Raw genomic sequence first — 9,171 nt, forward strand, 5'->3', positions numbered from 1 at the left:
TGGCATGACATATATACACTACCATACGTAAAACAGATAGCTAGTGGGAAGCAGCTGCATAGCACAGGGAGATCAGCTCGGTGCTTTTTGACCACCTAGAGGGGTGGGATAGTGAGGGTGGGAGGGAGAAGCAAAAGGAAGGAGATATGGGGATATATGTATATGTATAGCTGATTCACTTTGTTATACAGCAGAAACTAACACACCAGTGTAAAGCAATTATACTCTAACAAAGATGTCCAAAAAAAAAAAGTCAAGGGCTTCCCTGGTGGCACAGTGGTTGAGAGTCCGCCTGCCGATGCAGGGGACACGGGTTCGTACCCAGGTCCGGAAAGATCCCACATGCCGCGGAGCGGCTGGGCCCGTGAGCCATGGCTGTTGAGCCTGCGCATCTGGAGCCTGTGCTCCGCAACGGGAGAGGCCACAACAGTGAGAGGCCCGCATATTGCCAAAAAAAAAAAAAAAAAAGTCAAGACCCAGATGGCATCCATCTATCCCCCAGTCATCCTGTATAGTATTTCTTGCCTAGTATCAGGATGACTGTGGCAGTTCCGGGTGGACATCAACATAAGTTTTTGTGTGGGCATATACACTGTTGTCATTTCTCTTGGGTAGACACCCAGGAGTAGAATTGCTGGATTATCGGGTAACTCAATGTTAGCATTTTGAGGAACTTCTAAACTGCTTTCCAAAGTGAAATTTCCAAATTTCACCAAAGTTCTTGGTGAAAATGAAAAATGCGTCTTTTATTTTTACTTAAAAAGTGAAGGAACATTTTGGCCAACCCAATAGATATGACAACTTCCAGTGAGAAAAACAATGGAAGTTTCTACTTATAAGTCTTTTTAAAATTAGGTTTCTACTTACAGGTCTTTTTTTATATAGTTTCTCATGATTCAGGTATTTTACATTATTTTCTTTTATTTGTTTTTTATTGTACTTATTTTTAAATTTAATTTTTAAAGAGAAGAATACCTTTCTTAGAAATCTCCCACACATCTCAGAGGCAGGATTGGGTCCCATGACTCTCTTCTAGGCCCAGTGGGAATGTGAGTACAGGTGGACCTCGTTTTACCATTCTTCACTTTACCACGCTCTGCAGATACTGCATTGTGTTTTTTCTTTACAGGTTGAAGGTTTGTGGCAACCCTGCATCAAGCAAGTCTGTCAGTACAATTTTTCCAGCAGCATTTGTTCAGTTTGTGTCTGTGGGTCACATTTTGGTAATTCTCGCCATATTGCAGACTTTTTCTTGATTATTATACTTGTTATGGTGATCTGTAATCAGTGATCTTTGACGTTACTCTGATGACTCTCTGAAAGCTCAGATGATGGTTAGCATTTTTTACCAATAAAATATTTGTTAAGGTATGTACAATACATCGTTTTTTTGACATAAGGTTATTGCACACTTAATAGGCTAGAGTATACTGTAAACATAACTTTTATATGAACTGGGCAACCAAAAAATTCATGTGACTCGCTTTCATGTGATATTGGCTTTACCGGAGTCGTCTAGAACCAAACATGAAATATCTCCAAGGAATGCCTATGTATGGCATTTCAGTCTCCAAAGTGGGAAACACGCTCTGTGTGTACAAGGAAGGAGTGGGGACTACTGGTTGAGCAGTGTCTGAAGCACAGTGACATGAGAAAAGAAATTCCCAAAGGATAGAGTGTGGAGAAATTTGTGACCTAGGAGGACAGCCTGAGTGAGGATGACACAGGAAGAAAAATGACTCCCAGTTTTTGAGGCTGAGAAGTCAAGGAAAGATAATAACATGGATACAATAGAGAACACAGAAGGACCCACCATATCCAAGAATATTACTGCTCATCATAGCAACAACTAGGAACTTACACAGTGCCAAGCACTGTGCTAAAACCCTCGTGGTCTCATTTAATCCTCACTTGAATCCTTGTGATGAAATATTTTATGTAAATTCTTCCCAGAGAAGGTAATGAGCTCAGTTTGGAGGATACTAGATCTGAGATGATACCTGGACACCCAAGAGGAACATGAAGACAGCAGCTGTGTCTCGCTTGCCACCAGGATGGGGACTGCAGGGCAGTGCCTACGAGGCCCTAGGGAAGGCCAGCTAGCCTGTAGTGCTAAGGAGGGAAACAGAGTCATTTCAACACCATGGAGACCTTCTACAAGAGTCAGACTATTCATGAGAGAGTTTTAGTGAAGAGAAAACAAAACACCAATCTGAAGTGAGCTCCTGGTCAAAGCCCTTCCCTCCCCAAACACATCTTTTCTCTTTTGATCGCTGTGTGTTTTGAATTAAAGAAAGCCATCCTAAAATGTCTGTTTAGTTGACTTACATCACTGTGTCCTTCATCTGGAATATTTGTACAGAGAAGAGAAAGCGACTCTCTGAAAAGATTCACACTGACCTAAACAAAGGAGCTTTGCATTTCTAGATCATTCCTAAGATCTATCAATACTGAATTCACAAGTGCCACACTTCCCTTTGTCTGCACAGACAGTAGTGAAATAGTAATTTAATTGTGAAGTTACTGTACCAAATCTCATGAGATTTTCCCCAAATCTCATACTAATACCATTTTGTTCCATTAACTTTTATAATCTCCTGGCACTTGATAAATTCTACATTGTGCCATTATCTGAATATGACAGTCTTCTGTGAGTAGAAGCAAATGGAACTTTATTCCGCTAAGACTTCAATAACAGTAAAGATAAAGGGCAGGGATGCAAATTATCTGACAATTTTTTAGAAACAAAAACAAGGGCACTTTATTCTACCATTTATATATACAAGCTGCTTGGAAAAGTTTAAGTGAATTTTATATTTAAAAATAGTTAAAGGCACTTCTCTGGCGAGATGTGTGTGTGCAGACTTTGTTGTTTTACTTTCATCGACAGCACCTTGAATTTTCTACCTTATCTATCATAAAGTCCAGTAAGGCGTCAAGGGCTATGTGGAATGCTTAAGTCTAAAATAGATTGAATAAATTGGATTTGTGGTTGAGGTAAAATCTAGGGTCTGATAGCAGGTGGCCCCAAGTCTCATTCTGATAAGAAGGAAACAGAAAACACACATTTCTCTCCCTGGAGTACCACAATGAGATAAGCTGCACATAAGCTCTAGCCGTCCACAATATGAGATCACCCATCCACCAGGACCAATTACTTCATGGGGCGAAGTTTTGATTGGGCCAAGTAGGAGGGTTCACAGGAGCAGAAAATCATGCAATGGAGAGAAAAAAATATAGAAGAGCAATGGAAATAAACATAAGGCTATAGAAGCTATTCCCAACATGTAGGATGAGATATCCTACGTACATTTAAACAATCTTCAGAGTTCTTGCTTTGAAGTATCTGTGCTTTGTCTAAGAGGAAAAAAGCCTCAGTTTGGGGATCTTAATTTTCCCAAGTTTCATATCCCCATAGGATAGTTATGCACATTGTTATCAACAGAAATAGAACTAAATTAAGATATGTAAAATTGTAACGCAGGCTAATCTAAAAGGAATTGTTTTATTTCCACTCTCAAGTGTGTGAAATCATATATAATGAATTGCCTGTAATTCATTTTCTATCACTCCAATCATTCAGATTCTATACAATAATGTCTTTATAGAATTTTTGATACAAATATAAATGATTTTTTATTGTATTTGGAATGTTTTATTGAGATGTGAGAATACTATAGCATTAAATCAACCACTCACTATAATCTACTATTATTTTTATATTTAATTAAAAACCCCAAACATCCTTCATTTATAATTGACCTAGTTTTAAACAAGCAGTACTGACTCAAAGAGCGTAGTATCAATCATAATTATCAAGTACAGCACATAAACAACTGTTTTTAAATGGTCTGAAAATATTATACATGAAATAATGATTGCATTAATAAATAAACAAATGCTGTAATACAGAAAAACAATGAATACTGGGTTTTTCCCCCTCCTTTGATTATCTTCTGGTATTCTCTCTTACCTATAAAAGACCTTAGGAAATCTAAATGCTGTATTCAATGGTATTATATAAAGACAAATATAGATATACCATGAAGATAAAGATAGCTTGTCTGAATATGCTATTTAATGTTAATTGTTCATTTCACTTTTCATGTACATCAGATTACTGATAAGTTCTCAAAGTTCTATAACTAATTATAGAAAAAGGTATGTGGGTTTTGAAAGATTTAGATTAGTTCATCATTAAGATTTTAAAATGATTTGACTTTTTAAAATATAAAAACACATTTAAACATGTTAATATTATTAGCTATTCCTTGGATCACTTTTTAAGTTTCTCTTAAAGTTTATATATTCTTTCTGAATTAGGGTTATGATCAGTTATTATTAAGAAATTTATATAGTTATTTAGAGGTTATTCATTCTGTTTCAACAGAGTTAGCAGTCCTTTTTCACCTTGGAATCAAGCATTATAGCTGTCTTCTTATGTAAACTTGGACTATGTTTTTCCTGAATTTTTAAAATGTAAATATCTAGTGACTTTATATTGCATATAAAATTATTTCAGGTTCCACCAATACTTCATAGGTGTATGAAGTATATCTAGGTGTTTTTTGATAATTTACAAAATACAAAGATGAAAGTCTCTACTCAAAATATGTCTTGTTATTCGATTAAACCTTTTACTCCAATGAATTTTTGAGAACCTTCAAGTAAGCAAATAATCTTACTTGTTCCTTCAAAATTTTAAATAAAGTAAAATCTTTAGAATTCTTTCAATCATGTGATTTTCCTTGTATGTCAGATAATACATCTACAAATGAGTTTTCTGAAACATGCTAAATTTCATATTTTTTTCTCATAGGCAGTGTTTTCTAGTTTCTCCAGCATATCAGAATCACTCGAAAATTCGTCATTAAAACAGAAAACTTTTCGCATGGAACTTACATTTTCAGTGGTATAAGCCCATGGCTTTTTTCTATGATGTAATACTTCAACAATAATTTTGCACAAATCTTTACCGAGATTCAGTGTGTAGAATCAAGTTACTACCAGTTGATTAACACAGCCAGACATAAATTGAGTTAGAAATCTCAAGTACTCCCAATTCAATAGTCTTTAGAAAAATTGAGCAAAATAACAATAAAACAGCTTAACCATTAACTTGCTCACAAATAGCATTTTTAGAATTTTTTGAATGAAACAATAAAGGCAAATGTTAACAGAGCCTTTAAAATTTAATAACTTATCAAAGATATAAGGTTAATCCTTCACTTTTATTAAGCTACTGAAAAGCTTAAAGACTTTTATAAGTCTTTTTCTTCTTTAATTCTAATTACTTCAGAAAGTTTACTGCTATTATTATTAAAGATGAATGACTATGATTGAATATATGAAGTAATTGATTATCTAAAATTTTGTGTGTGTTGCCTAAAATTTGCACTGGACCTTTTCTGTCTAAAATATAACTAAGAACGTAATTTCTTTAAATTTTTCTTTCAACAAAACATCATTAGTAAGTATGATCCCTCTTTAAAATGATAATAACATTAATAGCTTAATTGTCAAAAATATTTCTTGGACACATGATTTCAATTGAGACAGACCCACCTCCTTCCAAATGCCAAAAAGCACTATTCCCTAGCTATAGACTGGGACTTAGCCTAGTGAAACAAATACAAAGGAATTTTTTAGAGCAGGTTTAGGTTCACATTAAAACTGAGGACGGGACTTCCCTGGTGACGCAGCGGTTGGGAACCCATCTGCCAATGCAGGGGACACGGGTTCAATCCCTGGTCCGGGAAGATCCCACATGCCGCAGAGCAACTAAACCCGTGCACAACAACTACTGAGCCTGCACTCTAGAGCCCGTGAGCCACAACTACTGAGCCCATGTGCCACAATTACTGAAGCCCGTGCGTGCCCTCTGCGACCTGCGTGTCGCAACTACTGAGCCCGCGTGCCTAGAGTCCATGCTCCACAACAAGAGAGGCCACTGCAATGAGAAGCCTGTGCACCAAAATGAAGAGTAGCCCCTGCTCACTGCAACTAGAGAAAGCCCGCACGCAGCAACGAAGACCCAACACAGTCAAAAAAATAAAATTAAAAAATATATATATATATAAAACTGAGGAGAACGCACAGATATTTCCTATATAACCTCTGCCCCCAAACATGCATAGCCTTCCTTATTACCAACATGCCCCTCCAGAGTGGTATATTTGTTGCAAATGATGAACCTACACTGACACATAATCATCCAAAATCTATAGTTTACATTAGGGTTCACTCTTAGTGTTGTACATTCTATGACTTTGGACAAATATATAAGAACATGTATTTATCATTATAGTATAATACAGAGTACTTTCACTGACCTAAAAATCCTCTGTGGTCTACCTGTTGATGTTTCCACTCCCATCCCCTTACAACTGCTGATCTTTTTACTGTCTCTATAGTTTTGCCTTTTCAAGAATGTCATATAGTTGGAATCATACAATACATAGCCTTTTTATATTGGCTTGAAGTACATTATTGCAAGCTCTATCGTCTGGCTACACCATGGCTGTGTTTCTTTGAGATCTCACAAGCTTAATTCCCTACTCCATGAAGTAAGGATGTCTATAGTATATATCTTTAAGTTTTGGAAAAGTATTAGATGAGGAAAAGCACATAAAATGCTTAGCACATTGCTGCTTTGCATATTTGTAATGATGGTCTGCCAGTCTTGAATTCTCTCAGCTTTTTATGTCTGAAAAAACTCTTTATTTCACCTTTATTTTTGAAAGAGATTTTTGCTAGGAATAGAATTTGAGGTTGATTTTTTCCCCTCTCAATATTTAAAATAGTTGCACCACTGTTATCCCTCTTGCATTATTTTAGATGTCTGTTGTCTGCTGTCATTTATCTATTGTACCCTATTTGTAATGCGTCTTTTCTCCCAGACACTTTTAAGATTTTTCTCGTAACACTAGTTTTAAGTAATTTGATGTGCTTTGGTGTACTTTTCTTTCTGTTTCTTGTGCTTGAAATTCACTGAACTTCTTTAACACATGGGTTTATACTTTTAATCAAATTTGGAAATTTCCAAAAAATTGGATTTCTAGCCATATTTCTTCAAATATATATTTTCTTCTGTCTCCCTACTTTTTCCACTTTTTCTGAGCCTCAGCTCTACATAAATTATACTGATTAAATTGTTCCACAACTCAAATGATGCTCTGTTGTTTTTTCCCCAGTTATTTTTTTCTCTGTGTTTTATTTTTGATAATATCTATTGCTATGTCTTCAGGGTCATTAATCTTTTCTTCTTCAGTGTTTAATATACTTTTAATCCCATTCAGTATAATTTTTTTCATCTCTAAAAGTTCAAATTGGTTCTTGTTTAGACCTTCCCTGTCTCTTTTTATGTGCATGCTTTCCTCTACCTTTTAGAACAAGAGAGTATAGATTTACTAGCTGTCTTGATGTTCTTGTCTACTGTTCCTGTTATTCGTGGCAATTCTGGGTCTATTTCTAATGATTGATTTTTTCCTATTTATTATCAATTGTCTTTTCTTGCTCCTTTGTGTGCCTGATAATTTTTTATTGGATGTCAGACATGGTCTTTTACATTGTTGAGTGCTGGGCGATTCTTTACTTCTAGAAATATTTTTCATTTTTGTTCTCGGACACAACTAAGTTATTTGGAAACAACTTGATTCTTTTTTGGCTTGCCTCTACACTTTGTTATGCTGAAGACTTACTCAACGCTCAATGTTTTAGGTCTTTTTACTCTGCCTGGTGGGAACATAAACTCTTTGTGGCCCTGTGTGAGCTCCAGGTATCGTTCTGCCTGTTTCTTTCTGATAGTTCTTCCTGGACGCTCATGGTTTTCTCACAGGTAGGCACTGAGCCATATTTAGCTGAATTCTTGACAGGAATCATTCACTCTGTGTGTAGCTCTCTTCTCCCCAGGACTCTGCCATAGGCATTCTATTTGTTTTGGCTTTCTTCATCTCTGAACTCTGTCTCCTAAACTCTGAGAGACTTCCAGGCTCTGTTTAGGTTTCCTCACCCTGCAATGAACTTTTAAAATCCTTCTAAGAAGCAAGCTAGGACAATCATTAGGCTCATCTTGTTTGTTTTCTTTCTGTCGAGGATCACTGTCCTGCACTTCCTGTTGTTCAGTATCTAATTGTTGTTCCTTATGTTTGTCTAAATTTTTTTTTCAGCTGTTTAAAGTGGAACGGTAAATCTGGTTCTTCTTATTCCATTATGGCTAGAGTCAGAAGTCCTTTGTAATATACTTGATGGGGTAATACTAGTATTAGTGGTAATCATCATCATCAAATATGTACAATGATGCCAAAAATTAGTAAAACAGCTTTCATCCGTAACTGTCTTGCCATCATGACATAAGCTACATGTACATGAAATACATATTTATGGGGTAACTGAATAATGAGAACAAATGAAAGATAATATATATAAAATGGAAAAACTGTTCAAAATTTGATAAGACATGGAGGAAGAAGGAATGGAAGGATAAAAACTCTGGTACAACTCTTTAGCCCTTCCAAGTGTCTCCTCAGAACATGAGAGACAACAACTTCAATGAACTTCGTGACTAAGTGGCATGGACGTCTGTACTGTCAAACCAAAAGAAAGTTTGTTGCCCCGCAAGGAGAAAGAGAAGTTTACATAACAATAGCCACCAACATTTATATAGTATTTACTAAGTTCTAGTAATTGTTCTAAGCACTTAACATTTAATAATCATTTAACCCACAAGGACACTGTGAGATACATACTGTTATTAACCAGTTAAAAGATGAGGAGAGTGCAAAACAGAGTGGTTGAATAACTTACCCGAAGTCAGATAACTAGTAAGTGGCATATCTGGGATGTGAAACTCATCATTTTGGGGCTATATTAAGCATCCCCACTAATTTGAAAATGTTCCAGTCTGAGGGTAGATGAGAAACACAGAATGACAGAAAAAAACAACAGAAGGTATGGAAGGGAGGGAGGGAGGGAGGTGGAAAAGAAGAAAGAGGGAGGGAGGAGAGAGAGCACACATTAGAAATAAGATTACAAATTCACAGAATTCAGAAATGCTCTTCAACTGTACTGATCCCAAGAATATCAGGGTTGTGCTGAAATCAAATCAATTTTGCTAGGATACGGAGAAAGTTACCAGGAAAGTAAGAGTGAAAAGGTGATATACAAAAAAAA

This window comes from Leucopleurus acutus, assembly GCF_964270905.1.
Source record: "Leucopleurus acutus genome assembly, chromosome: 10".
Taxonomy (NCBI): Eukaryota; Metazoa; Chordata; class Mammalia; order Artiodactyla; family Delphinidae; genus Leucopleurus; species Leucopleurus acutus.